We start from the raw sequence: 14,382 nt of genomic DNA, 5'->3' as shown, positions 1-14,382 counted from the left end.
TGTAAACATCCATATATATGTATATGCAACTAAATATATATATTTTAGCATTGAGTCTAGCTCAAGGATCAATAACTATTTCTGTAGAGTGCCAGATCATAACTATTTTAGGTGTTGCTGACCAGATGATGTCTGTGGCAGCTGCTCCCTTTTGACATTGTACAAAAACAATATGCAAATGAGTAAGTGTAGTAATGTCCCAAGGAAACTTTACTGTAGATATAAATTTGGGTTTTATTTGATTTTATGGGACATGATATTTTTCTTTTTTTTTTTTTTTTTCTTTTTTTGGTTTTTCCGAGACAGGGTTTCTCTGTGTAGCTTTGCGCCTTTTCCTGGAACTCACTTGGTAGTCCAGGCTGGCCTCGAACTCACAGAGATCAGCCTGGCTCTGCCTCCCGAGTGCTGGGATTAAAGGCGTGCGCCACCACCGCCTGGCGATATTTTTCTTTTTATTAGCTTTAACTAAGCAAAACTATAAAATTGTCTTACTTTGTATATTATACAGCCAACACATAGCATGATGGATTTGATTCCTGGGTAACAGTTTGCAGACTGCAGGTATGATATGTGATAGATACATGTTTTTGTGTCTGAGTTCCTTTTTAAAAATAGTGTATTTTATCAATGAGTATATGGATGACCATATAGACCAGAAATTGAAGTATACCTAGCAAGATCCATGGTCAATGGTCCATGCAAGCTTCTGAGCTTTGTAGTAGTGATACCTACTTTCATCAACAAGGTAGTGATTCCAAATTTTATTAACAACTTATTTCTCTGGGTATAGGTAGAGGTCATTGTTACAGTGCTTGGCAAGTATACACAGGTCCTAGGTTGAATCCTAAAGCAACAGCAGCAGCAGCAGCAGCAGCAACAACAACAACAACAACACACACACACACACATACACACACACACACACACACACACACACACACACACACACACACACACACAATTTGTTTCACACACAGCATCAGGGGATGGAGAGATGGCTAAGCCGTGAAGAGCACTGGCTGCTCTGTTAGAAGATCCATGCTCTATTCCCAGCACCTGCATGGTAGCTCCAGTCCAGGGAATCTGATGTCCTCTTCTGGCCCCTGCAGGCACTGCACACACATGATGTACAGACAAAGATACAGGCAAAACACTTATCCACAGGAAAAAAAATATATAAATTGAAAAAAAAGAAGAAGAAAAGAAACATGAGCTAGGACTAGAGTATAGTTAGTTCAATTGTAGAGTGCTTGCTTGTGCAAGACTTGTGTTCCATCCCCAGTGTTACATAAACAAACAAAGGACAAAAAGAAGCACGAGCTGCCTCAAGGACAGTTCCATGATCTCTCCTCACCTTCCTAAAGTCCCTCTAACCATCCTGTGCTGACTGAAGTAGGAATGAAGCAGATACCACTGCAGGATGTGGGGAAATGTAATTGGTCAAAAACGCTTGCAGTTTCTATGACGCCAGAGCCCTTTCTTTCTGAGATGGGGTGAAGGTCAGAGAGTGATGGGAGGGAGCACTGTGGAGGGAAGGTTTAGTCACACACCACAGGGTTCCTTCCAAGGGTCTGTCTACCTACTGCGTTGTTCTGTCTCCATAATTACAATCAGCCAGCTTAGCTTTTCTTACACTGTAAGCTTTTTCTCCTTTAAAAGAAATTGTGGGTATAAATAGTACATTCAGGATAGTCTGGGGTTTCCTTATTGTCTAGGTTATTGATAATTTGGAAATTAAAAAAAAAAAGGACTATTTCTTTTTACCCTGACAGTAGAAACCTCAGACTCAAGTTGTAGTGAAATTAAACAAACAAAAACAAACAAACAAACAAACCAAGAAATCAAGACACAGATTTTGTTTGTTTGTTTGTTTATTAAGGCAGGGTTTCTCTGTGTAGCCCTGGCTGTCCTGGAACTCTCTCTGTAGACCAGGCTAGCCTCAAACTAAGAGATCTGCCTGCCTCTGCCTCTACCTCTGCCTCCCAAGTGCTGTGATTAAAGGCGTAAGCCAACCATACCCAGAACTTATTTTCACACAATTTCAGAATCTACATCATAAGACTGGGGCTACTTAAAACATGCCATTGAGACTTTTTCTAGTTTGTCTTTAAGGAAGGAAATTAACTCACAAGCCAGAGGTAGCGTGGAATTAGACACTCAGGAGCAAAAGCTACTGTCACAAACTGAAGTTCAAAGACTAAAGGGCAGCAACTTTGGGCGGCTTATCAGTTCAGAAAATGATTTTGAAGGGGATATGTGTGTGTGTGTGTGTGTGTGTGTGTGCAGCATTTACAATTTTGTTGTGCTGACATTCTTAAGTCTTAGAGCCAGTGACAGAGGTCTTATTTGCTTTAGGAACACTTAATGTGCAGATAAAACGGAATCAAGGATTTGGATAAAAGTTTCAGGCCTTTATTTACATATTTCCAATCACAGATTCAGTTAATTATCTCCATTTTTCCTCCCCAAGTAACAAACATCCTGATAGTTGAGATGGCCTTTCATTTTCCTTGGATGTCAGGCATTGTTCAGGTGCCTGAGACTACTTAGCATTTCTATGACACTTTAAAGACCGCTTTCAGACTTTGGGTGGCTAACAAGCTGCAGGCTGAGATTGGGACAAAACTAAGGCTCTTAATCTGATCAAAACTGGTGGTGCTCAAAGTCTCCATGCCTTTTAATACGATGAGCTAATGCTAAGAAACTGCAGCTCCTTACTATTATACGTGGACGGTAACCTTCGTAGACTTTATTCTCTTGATCAAATTCAGAGGGCCATAGGAGCAAATTTAAAGGAGCTTTATTTTGTCTGCAAGTGTTTCTCCCCACTCCCACCCTGAGTACATATTAGGTGCAAACACAGCTTTATAGAAAACTGCATGGTTTACATTAGTTACAAATCACAGTATCCCCTTAGGGATACGTCCTGTATGAGACACACAGGCCAGTGCTGATTCATTCTAGATGTTGCTTTATGGATGGATGTCTTCCTTCCACCTTGGGATTTTTAATATTCTTTACCATGAAGTGTTGGTAACAGTGCCCCATAGTCTCGATTAGAAAGTTTTCACTAGTTCTCTGACCCTCAGATAAGTTAAGTGAAGTCAGCATTTGGTAAATCCCTGACATCCTCCCATTAGCTTCTTTGATACCTTAATCTGTGCTCAATCCATTCGTACCAGCCGTCTTTAGCATTTCTGGCCATACACACCTCTATTTTTGAAAGTGGGTTCTCTGCTTCTAGTCTCTGAAAAACTATCTTACTTTATCCATCACCAGATTCACAAAGAAAGCACCATTCTCTGTCTCATTTACCATAAGAGCTTTAGTGTAGATTCAAGAGAGTGTTATGATTCAACTGAGTCATGAATAATCTGAACTTTTTTGAAAAATAGCTTACTTTGGAATCAGCTAAACAAGTCCTAATTGAAACAAATCAAATGCTGGATAGACCAATAAAACACCTCCTCTCCCCTCTTCAAAGATATTCTCTTTTGATAGGACAGTAGGTTTAAAGAGAGATTAAGCTTACTGCTCACAGGAAACCAGCATTTATATTTACCTTTTTTGTTCTATTATTTGGGTAGTGTGGGTGGTTGTTTTATTATTATTTTTTTTTAATCCTCGTATTCTTAGTGTTTAAATGGAGGCTTTCTCTCTGGGTCCTCCAAATACTACAATATGACAATGATACAGCTGCTGCGAAAGAGGCAAGCAGACACAGCTCTGGTGTGGATGCAGGCACACAGGTAGCTCTTAGCGATTAAAGACACTTTCTTTTCTTTTTCTTTCTTTCTCCTTCTTCTTTTTTTAATCTTGGCTTTTCCTCCCCTTTCAAAAAGAGAACTTAAGTAAAAATTGGAAGATGCTGCAGCTGTTAAAGGCTCTCTGAAGCCCATTGAGCAAGAACAGAGCTGTTGAATAATGCAGACAAGATAATGACCAGCAGACAAATGATCCCCAAAGGCTCCCCGCTGGGCAGAGAGTGTGCGTATTCAGAGGCTGCATTTATTACTCTAAGTTCCTTTGTGGTGACCTCCAATTTATTGGAAATACCTGAGACATTTATAAACCGAGACTTCTCCAACCAAAACCAACTTGCTCATCATTTCTACCTCAGCTTCTGGATATTGCGCGTCAGAGCAGCGAACCCCAAAAGATTCTCTCTAAAAATGAAATTGAAAATCAACCGAGAAAGCAACCACATGCGTTAACTGAGCTACAAATGTGGTACCCTAGATTGCAGGAAAGCATTTAAGACAAAAGGCTTTCTTGCATGCTGGAAATTGCCATAAAGTTAAAATAAACCCTAAGGGAGCAGATGTGACAAAGAACTTTGAGAGCACAATCTAGTCCCAAACCAAATAGGGCTGGTTCCTAACAGAAGCTCAAGTGTGGGAGACACGGCTCTTAGATTGTAAATCCCTCTGGAGGCTGGGGATATAGCTCAGTTATGGGATGCTTGCCTATGATTCGTGAAACACTGAGTTCCAGTCCCAGCAGTGGGGAGATGGAGGCAGGAGGATCAAAAGTTCAGGATATGTTTTTGGGTGCATAGTGAGTTCAAAACCAGCCTGGGTTATGTGAGAGTTTGTCTCAGCGATAAGAGAGAGCCCTTGGTTTGCCCTTGAGTTAAAATGAGAATTAATTTAAGGTTGTTTTTGGTGGTTTTTTTTTTTTTTTTTTTTTTTTCCCTAATGAACAGAGTCTCATGACGTGGCTCACTGCGGCCTCCAATTTGTAATCTTCTGGCTTCATCTTCACAAGTGTCGAAATGACATGTAAATGTCATCGTATCAGACAGTTTTTGACACAAAAATATTCTTTGTAACTACTTAAAATCCTATATAATCTCACAGTCAAATTCAGTAAGAAGTTCACTGTGGGATTAAAGAAACTATTCCCTAAAGGAAGAAAAGTTTGCACGAGTAAGAAGTTTAGGGCTCTAAACCATCTCACTTACCTCTATCATGATCTTGTTCATTTTTAAAAAACTCCGCATAGCTCAATTGTTGAGCAAAACAAAACCAACAGAATCTTAACTTTAAAGCTCAGTTACTATGACCTAGCCAATTCACCTGACTGAGCAGAGCTGAGTTGTCTGCTAAGTGTGCCAGTGTGGTGACTTAAGGGGGCAAGATTTCTGCATGTCTTTGTTTCTCAAAAGAGCCTTCTCTAAATGCTCATTTGCTGGCCATCATTTCCACACCAAGCAAAATGTGTTTAAGAATTTAAAATTGAGCCTGGCAGTGGTGGCACACGCCTTTAAACATAGCACTTGGGAGGCAGAGGCTACTAAATCTCTATGAGTTTGAGGCCAGCTTGCTCTATGTAGTGAGTTCCAGGACAGCCAGGGCTACATAGTGAGACCTGTCTCAAAATAAACAAACAAACAAACAAACAAATAAATAAATAAAAATTGATTGTTACTATTATTGTTAATGTGTGTGTGTGTGTGTGTGTGTGTGTGTGTGTGTGTGTGTGTGTGTGTACAGGTGCATGTGTGCCAGAGATTTGAGGACAACTTTTGGGAGTCAGTCAGTTTTCTACCTGCAGGGCTTGCAAAGCAATGCATTTACCCACTGAGTCATTTTACCAGCTGCGTTTAGGAATTTTTAACTTATTGGCTATATTTAAATCATTTTTAAAAATCTGTCTTTTGAAGACTCATATGTGTGAATAATGAAATGGGATTTAATGTATTGTTTTCTAAAAGGGGTCCAATTGAATGAGATTTAATACGGACTCGAGGTGCTCACAAGCTGTTCCCTCATTTTTCTGAGAAATTTCAGAAGAAATTCATGGAGAAGGCTTGCAGAAAGTTGGTTGAAGGGGTGGGAATCTTAGCAGCAATCAGGCAATGAAATTTAGAGTAGCTGAGATGATGTGCACCATCAGACTGTGGTAGATGCTGAAATCACACTTGTCTGACTTAGGTAAGGACTTCAAATGCTCAATAGAGTAGATCTATGACTATATCTAAATGATGAGTAATTTGCTCTTCTTCCTTTCTTTCTTTCGTTTCTTTCTCCCTTCCTTCCCCCTTCCTTCCTTCCTTCCTTCCTTCCTTCCTTCCTTCGTTCCTTCCTTCCTTCCTTCCTTTCTCTCTCTCTCTCTCTCTCTCTCTCTCTCTCTCTCTCTCTCTCTCTTTCTTTCTTTCTTTCTTTTTCTTCCCTTTTTTGAATTGTTGCTCTGGACCAGTTGATGTCCAATTATTTGAATAAAGCTAATGAACTGACTGAATTGGTTCTTATCATTCAGGACTCCAGTAGTGTCTAAATAGTTACAATGACAATGCATATAAATGGAGTCTCAGAAATTGAGAAGCAGTGAATGGAGCTTTCATTGATAGATATGATTAAGTTTCTACAACCCTTTTACATATAATGTATATGTTCCTGCTAATTACATAATTAGTAAATATGACAGAAAATATGATATGTACTCTGAGGCTTATAAACATAAACATTAATCTGTTCATTCATCCTTACATAGTTTATTACATCTTCTATAACTAGATGTTATTTTGAACAATACGAAATCTACACCTGATTTTAGCCAAATGTTCCTGGTGCTTTGTTTAATTTTTATTTAGTTTGTGGTACTACCACTGAAGATGGGGTGTTGTGCATGCTAGGTAAGTCTCCATTGTAGCTAGAGTTTTCCTGCCTGGCCCACAGTCAGGACAAACTCTCTCACCTGCCAGTCCCACAGCCACTCAGATCCAACCAAGTAAACACAGAGACTTATATTGCTTACAAACTATATGGCCGTGGCAGGCTTCTTGCTAACTGTTCTTACAGCTTAAATTAATCCATTTCTATTAATCTATACTTTGCCACGTGGCTTGTGGCTTACCGGTACTTTACATCTTCCTTGTCCTGATGGCGGCTGGCAGTGTCTCTCTCACCCAGCTTCCTGTTCTCTCAATTCTCCTCTCTGTTAGTCTCGCCTATACTTCCTGCCTGGCCACTGACCAATCAGTGATTTATTCATTTACCAATCAGCAACACATTTGACATACAGACCATCCCACAGCACTTCGCCTTTTCTTTTCTTAAAAAGGAAGGTTTTAACCTTTACACATCTTCAAAGTCAGCTTGGTATATTTGGGAATTTGGGCGTAGCTTCTCTTACTACTTCCTGTTGGAGGGGGGCGCTGTATCTTATGGGGACACAAAGAATATTTTAGGGTTATGGAGTAGTCCATGAGGGTGTATCGTCTGAGCACAGCACTCCATCACTGAGTTTCATCCCAGAAAACAAGGATGTTTTGGTAAGCAATGCCTGCAAGACCCCGGCTCTTGCCAAACTTGTGATGTGGAGAGGACATTATACACAAGTGCCTCAAATGGACAGTTGTTCCTTCAGTTAACAAACAGGTATCACATTGCCAGTGTCTGTGGAGCAATGGAGACAGGATAATCAAATAACTTTACTGATCATGAAGAGATTATAATATTTGGGCAGACAGGCATTAAATATTTTGTTGAGGGCACTTACAAGCTAGGTAAACACAGGTTCATTTATCTCTACTTTCTCTTAAAAGGAACAAAGAATGCCTGAAATCATAAGAGCAAAAAGAAAATGGGAGAAGAACTAATACAACAATTTTAAATTAAAAAGAGAATAGAAACCTAGTGTGACTTAGCATACTAGAAAAGGCTGATGCCTAATCCCTCTATAAGCGAACCCAGTAGAGAACTCTGGATAAGACTGGGACTATCAGTGTCTTACTCACTGTTCTGTTGACCAAAACAACTTATAAAAGAGAGTATTTAATTGGGGGCTCACTTACAGTTTAAATGCTTAAGTCCATGATCATTAAGATGGGGAGGATGGTGGCAGGCAATCATGACACTGGAGCAGGAGCTGAGAGTTTATATTCGATCCAAAAGTTTGAGGCATAAAGGGAGTGAGACTGGTCCTGTTGTGGGTTTTTGAAACTGCAAAGCCCACACCTTGGACACACCTCCTTCAACACCTCCTAATCCTTTCTAAATAGTCCACCAACTAGGTTTCAAGCATTCAAATAAATGAGCCTATGAGGGCCATTCTCACTCCAAACCACCACAGTCAGTAACAGGAAACTGTTACTGGATTGTTTTCCTTCTTGTTGATTTGTAAATGCTTTTGGTATGTTGTGAAAACAAGCCCTTAGTCAATCACATGAGTCACGACTATGTTCTCCTAGAGGAGGATCTGTCTTTTCATTTTCTTAACTACATGTTTTGAAAAGCAGAAGAAAATTTTAATATTGTTGTGGACTAATTTATGTATACATTTTTTGTGGGGGTCTTTCTGTAGATTACTGATACCTTTCTGTATCTCAAAGGTACATAAATTTGATCTTGTTTTCTGTGAGAAGTTTTTATTTTATTTCACTTTGTTAAAATTTACCCATTATAGTAGTCATCTCCACATTGGACTCTTGAGCATAAGTGCTACATGTTCACACAAGCACACACACACACACACACACACACACACACACACACACACACACACACACATAAGGTGGTGGATGGGAGGGGGAGAGAGATAAATAAACAACTATAATGACAAATATCCTGGACTATAATGAAATAGCTTTTAATTTGTAGATTACACAGCATGTCAATCTATTTGCTGGCAGGACACACTCAACACTTGAATGTTCATTTCTCTGGGAAGGTTTTGAGTCATTTTTCATGTTACTGATGCATTTCTATGAGTTTATATACATCTTTTCTCCTTTAAACGCGAGGAGAACACACTAAATAACTCCTTTATAGTAACTTTTCAGTTTGCAGCCAAGCTAAGAACCATATTGTCTTTTTAAATGTGTGTGTGAGCAATGCAGTGCTCATGTGTGTGCAGAGGCCAGAGGTCAACATCGTCGTCTTCCCCTGTTTCTCCCCGCCTTACTTTTTGAGAGAGGGTCTGTGACTGAACCTGCAGCTTTTCAGTTTAGCTAGGCTGGCTGGGGAGTGAGCTCACTGTCCCTCCAGGACCTGCCTGTCTCAGCCTCACAGTGCTGGGATTACAGGCGTGAACTGCCATGTTAGGCAGTGGGTGCTGGGGATCTGAACTTGGTCCTCATATTTGTGCAGAGAGCGGTTTACCTTCAGAGTCATCTCGCCACCCCCATATTGTTTCTTTAGGCATTTTTAATACTATTGGAATTAATATTTGTCTATGTTTATGAAGAAATTGTCACACAGTGGCTTGGGTGGCAGTTCTAGAGAGTTGGGAGTTGGCCATAACCTCCTGGCTTCTTCATTCAGAGATCCACAAGATTGCCATCAAGGATGTCAGATGGAATAAGTTTTAATCTATAGGTTCAATGGGGAAAGTACTTGATTTCAATCTCATGCAGGTGATAGTAGAATTTATTTGCTTGTAGCTGTGTGACTGGGGGCCCCAGCATTTGCTAGCTGATCTCTTGAAGTGACCTTTAGGTTCTAGGTTCTTGCAATATGACCGTTTGCTTCATTATCCACTTTAATGTGCTAAGATGGAGTCCTGTATAACCTAAAGTCATGGCATAGAAGGTGGGGTTCAGTATCTTTGCCATAGTCCATTTACTAGAAGGGAGTCACAAATTCTGCCTCCATGCCTGGCAGAGGATTGCGCAAGAGCATGGACACAAAAGTAGATATCAGTAGGGGCTCCTGTAGTTTGCCATATGGGTGTGCAAAAACATTTTAAAAGATGAGACTTGATAACTTATGTTGTACAGGCAGGGCATTTCACATCATAATTTTTCTACTCACATGTGTCTAGAATATTTTTGAAAATTTAACAGTAGTTTTTGACTTAAGAACTCCGCTTTGCTCTATTTTTTAAAGATTTATTATCTTAATTTACGTGTATATATGTGTGGGGTTGCCTGAGGAAGCAGGAAGAGAGCGTGGGATCCCCTGGAACCATGTCTCCAGGCCCTATTTTGCTCCATTTTTACCACCCATTTGACTTACTGTGCTGCGGGGCCCATTTCAGCAGCTGGACGTGGTCTTCATTTTATTTGCAGCGACTACCTAGACAATGAATAATCAGTGACCAAATGACTTCCCCAAACACTTCCAGATTCTACAGTTATATCTTTTAAAATTATGTCTTAGCATTTTTTTTTCCCTGTCAGAACCTGCCACATGGCTCATACTTGATACTTCGGTGAGGTGCAAGATGAGCAGTGAGAAGTAACATTTATTCCGTGTTCACACTGCTCCAAGGCACCAGTGTGAGTGCTGTATACATTAAAACCTTTCAGTTCTCATAGCCCTAAGAAGGCGCAGGTGAGATGGTCAATTAACAAATGTAGGCAGTGCCCACAAGCCTAAAGACTTGGACCCATGTGGTGGAAGGAAAGAATTCACTTCTGAAAGCTGTCCTCTGACTTCCACTCACATGCCATAGTGTGTATGCGTGCGTGCGTGCGCGGGCACACACACACACACACACACACACACACACACACACACACACACACACACACAAATAAGTAAATAAATAAAATGTTATAATTTTTTTCCAAAGAGGTTTAAGGCAACTTCCTATTTAAGAGCTGTGAACGCCTCCCCAAATCCTATGTTAAAATTGGAGTCAGCAGGGCTGAGAAACAACCCTAGCACTGAATCTCTAAACACTTCATGATCAGAAACTACTTACTTTCTCCTCCATCATGAGGTAACGCCAGCCTCAGCAAACCCTGCCACTAATAGTAACATGACTTCTTTCCTTTGCCCTCAAGGTGTTCAACAGGTCTTTGCCCTTTGCACAGAAGTAGCCTTTCCCATTTAAACCAGGAATGATGATTTTACACAGCTCTTAAAATGTATTTATAAATAATCATGCATTCAGACATAATAAGTCGTTTAGGACTGTAATTAGTCATTGTCAAGTCCTGGCAAACAGCGGGATCCTAATTGGAAAGCAGTGTTTGTCCTACTTGTGCCTCAATGAAACTTTCAGCGAAGGGCAGCATGTGCTTCTTAATCTGTTTTCCTAACAGCGAGTAGCAAATCAGTGAAGATGAGGCTGGTGGGATGATGGATTAATATGCACACTGACAACTTATAACCGTGCAATTGCTTAGGGAATTACTATGCCACTATATCCAAGTAATTATATGTTTTAAGTGATTTATCTCAATTTGTTAATAATCATCCCTAAAATGGAAATAAAAAGAGAGAAATGCAAATAGCGTGTTATACCAACTTTATGTTGAACTTATTAAGAGGTTGCCCTTTTAATGAAGAATTTAATGAATTAAGAGGTTTGTTATGAATAAGCATTCTTACTTCTTGTTAAGTATTTGTCATGGCAGACCTGTCATAGTCATTCTAATTATGATTAATAACTTATCTAGAATTCTATTTTCATTCACATTTCAGTAGCAAATGTAATGTCTATTATATGATCAAGGTTCATGAAAACAGGATGATTTTTTTCTGATGACCTTATATTTTATTCATTTTATATTCATGTTGAACAGATTTCTGTGAAATGAAAGCTAACCTTATGAATTTTGTAATTTTTAAATTGCATCTTATCTTTGACATGCACAGTAACCCTTTGTATGGTTTAAAATCATAGCTGTGTACTCAAGACAAATGAAAAATCCTAACATTTTGATTACCCTCATATATGCCCAGAGACTCTGGTTGTAGGATGATTTTTAAATTGTAAAGATTATGTTTTGTATGCTGTGGGCAGAGGTAGTTAATCCTCTAAAATCCCACTGATGGTCTCAAAATGGAAGACACAGGTTTATGAAGTTAAGAATTCATGCATCAGAACGTGGAGTCAGAGCTTGGTCACAGTCCATAGGTAAACTGTGGCAAACACAAGGACTGGGCCTTTGGGCTTATTTTATAAAGTAGTCTAATGTGCAATCCGTATCACTCACTGTGTGTCTGTAGCTCTTTCTTTTTCTTCTTCTCCATGATCCATTTTTTATGCTTGCTTCTCCCTCTTCAGTTTCTCTGTCCTTACTTCTTCCTCCCCAGTTCGAGCCTTCCTTTCCCGTCTGATTTTATTCTCTTCTGAAGCTCCTCCTTGTTCCCACCGTCTGGGGACATGGTTTCAGTGTTTCTATTGTCCTCTGCCCCTTCTCTCTATTTTGTCATTCCTCCACCATTCATTCCCTTCGGAAGAGTTTGCATTTTCAACTTGTGTGAAAGTCAGGCTACAAACCACCTTTCCACTTCATTTTGCAGCCAGAAGAGTCCTTGGTTATTAACATTGTTGGGTGTTAAAAATCTCTGAAAGGAAACAAAAATAATAGTGTCAGTTTTTCCCTAGGTTTTATATTAGCCTGGTTAAGAGAAAATCTCCACAAGAGCTGAAGTGCTATATTAACTGGCTTTACCATGAAAATTAAGCCAATTAATTATTGACAATAATAACAATAAAGCAATGGATTCAGACAACTAGATCATTTGTCATAACATGAAGTCCGCTCTCCTAAGGGCTGGATATCAACAAAGGGCAGCTTCTTTAGAGGGAAGAATTCCTCTGGTCCCCAGAGCCATAGAATCCTTCTCAATCTCTGGTGCTGATGAGGAACACTCCACACACAACATCATCAAAGCATTTACAGTAAGCCAGGTAGCTGGAGCCAAGTGTATGCAAATCAGAGAAATGAAGCCTCTCCTGAGGTCTTCCAAATCACTCAATTCTTGAAGCAATTAGCAGATAGTCTATTTCCCCTCAAACTAGATGCATTTACAATTTCTTCATCATTTGAAGCATGTCTTCACACGTTTCAGGTTCTCCATTATAAGCAGACATAAGTACTATGCACTTAATGTTGAATCTGATGGAATAAAGTCAAACACTTGTGGTATGCAATATTCTAATGCTTTAAAGATCTGATGAGTTTTTCCTTAGAAAAAACAGACGACATTTTAATTACATTTTCTCAGAGGTATCTGGGGGAAGAAAGGTCATGTGTTTAAGAGTGTTTAATGTACTTTAAAATTATATCTTCCAGCAGTCTCCAGTACTGATTTAATAGGTCTGATCTTTTGAAATGAATCCTATATCATATTTATGATGATGTCTTATCGAGAATGGAGCTAAATCTAATGAGAGGCAATTCCTTTGATGAGAGTGACAATTACATCACTTGAGCCAACACATTCACAGCTGTCTCACCCTATTGCCTAGTAGGTTTGGAAATACACTTAATGTTTTAATCTCAGGTTTTCAGCTGTTACAAAAAAAAGACAGAAGGAATGTAGATATGCCCATAATCACACGAAACAAAGAGGAAATAGAAAACCAAAAGCTGGAATCATGTCAGAGTTCCTCACTAATCCATCATTTTCAATTTCTTGAAAAGAGCACATCTTTCCTCTAAATCAGTGGTTCTCAACCTTCCTAATATTAAGACTCTTTCATATAGTTCCTCATATGTGGTGATCCCCAACCATAAAATTATTTTGTTTCTACTTCATAACTGTAATTTTACTACTGTTATACATTGTAATGTAGATATCTGATATGTGACCCCCCAAGGGGGTCATGACCCCAGGTTGAGAACCAATGTGATTCCAGTAAAAGAACTGAGCTAATAAAAAGGACCATAAACTATACAACAGGCAGTGAACTAAACTTATTTCCCCATTTTTATTCTTTTCTCCCCTCTCTCGTTATTTTTCCTTTTTCTTTTGTTTTGAAGAGAGGAGTAGTTGGGGGGGGGGGGCTAGCTATATGCCACAGGCTGACTTTGTACTCATGATTTTCCTGCCTCCTGCACCTGCATGGTGGGATTACAGGCACCACTCTACCCAGCTTTCCAACTTTGCTAATCCTTCTCATTCTTCTACGTAGTCTCTCATAAGAATCCTGAAATAGCTAAAGATGAGAAATGGCAAAGACCCACACAAATTGGCACTCATGCATAATTTTAGAGTGAATTATAGAAACTATTAACAAATGTCAATCTTCAATAAATAAAATATGATGATGAGATAAAGAGATTCCAATTTGACTTTTAAGGATAACTCAGGTAAACATAGGTAATTATCTTTTAAGGGAAAAGTTTTGTCAATGACTTTTTGTTTTTCTTTTTGGAATAAACATTAGAACATTAACTCTCTCATTTCAGGAATAAAATCTGACTTGATGCTGTGTAGTCTTCATCATAGAATGTCTAATAATTTTAACAGTTTGGAAGTTACTCTTTGTGGTGGTTTGAAAGAAAATGGCCCCCAAAGGGAGAGGTACTATTAGGAGGTGTGGCTTTGTTCAAGTAGGTATGGCCTTGGTAGAGGAAGTATGTCATTGTAGGGGTGGACTTTGAGGTCTCTTCTGCTCAAGCTTTGCTCGGTGTGACTCTCAGACCATTTCCTGTTGCCTACAAGATATAGATATAGAACTCTCAACTACTTCTCC

Source organism: Peromyscus californicus, unplaced genomic scaffold (assembly GCF_007827085.1).
Source record: "Peromyscus californicus insignis strain IS unplaced genomic scaffold, ASM782708v3 Scaffold_4__1_contigs__length_199733344, whole genome shotgun sequence".
NCBI classification, from domain to species: Eukaryota; Metazoa; Chordata; class Mammalia; order Rodentia; family Cricetidae; genus Peromyscus; species Peromyscus californicus.
The sequence above is the reverse complement of the archived record's forward strand: the minus strand, read 5'-3'. Positions refer to the sequence as shown.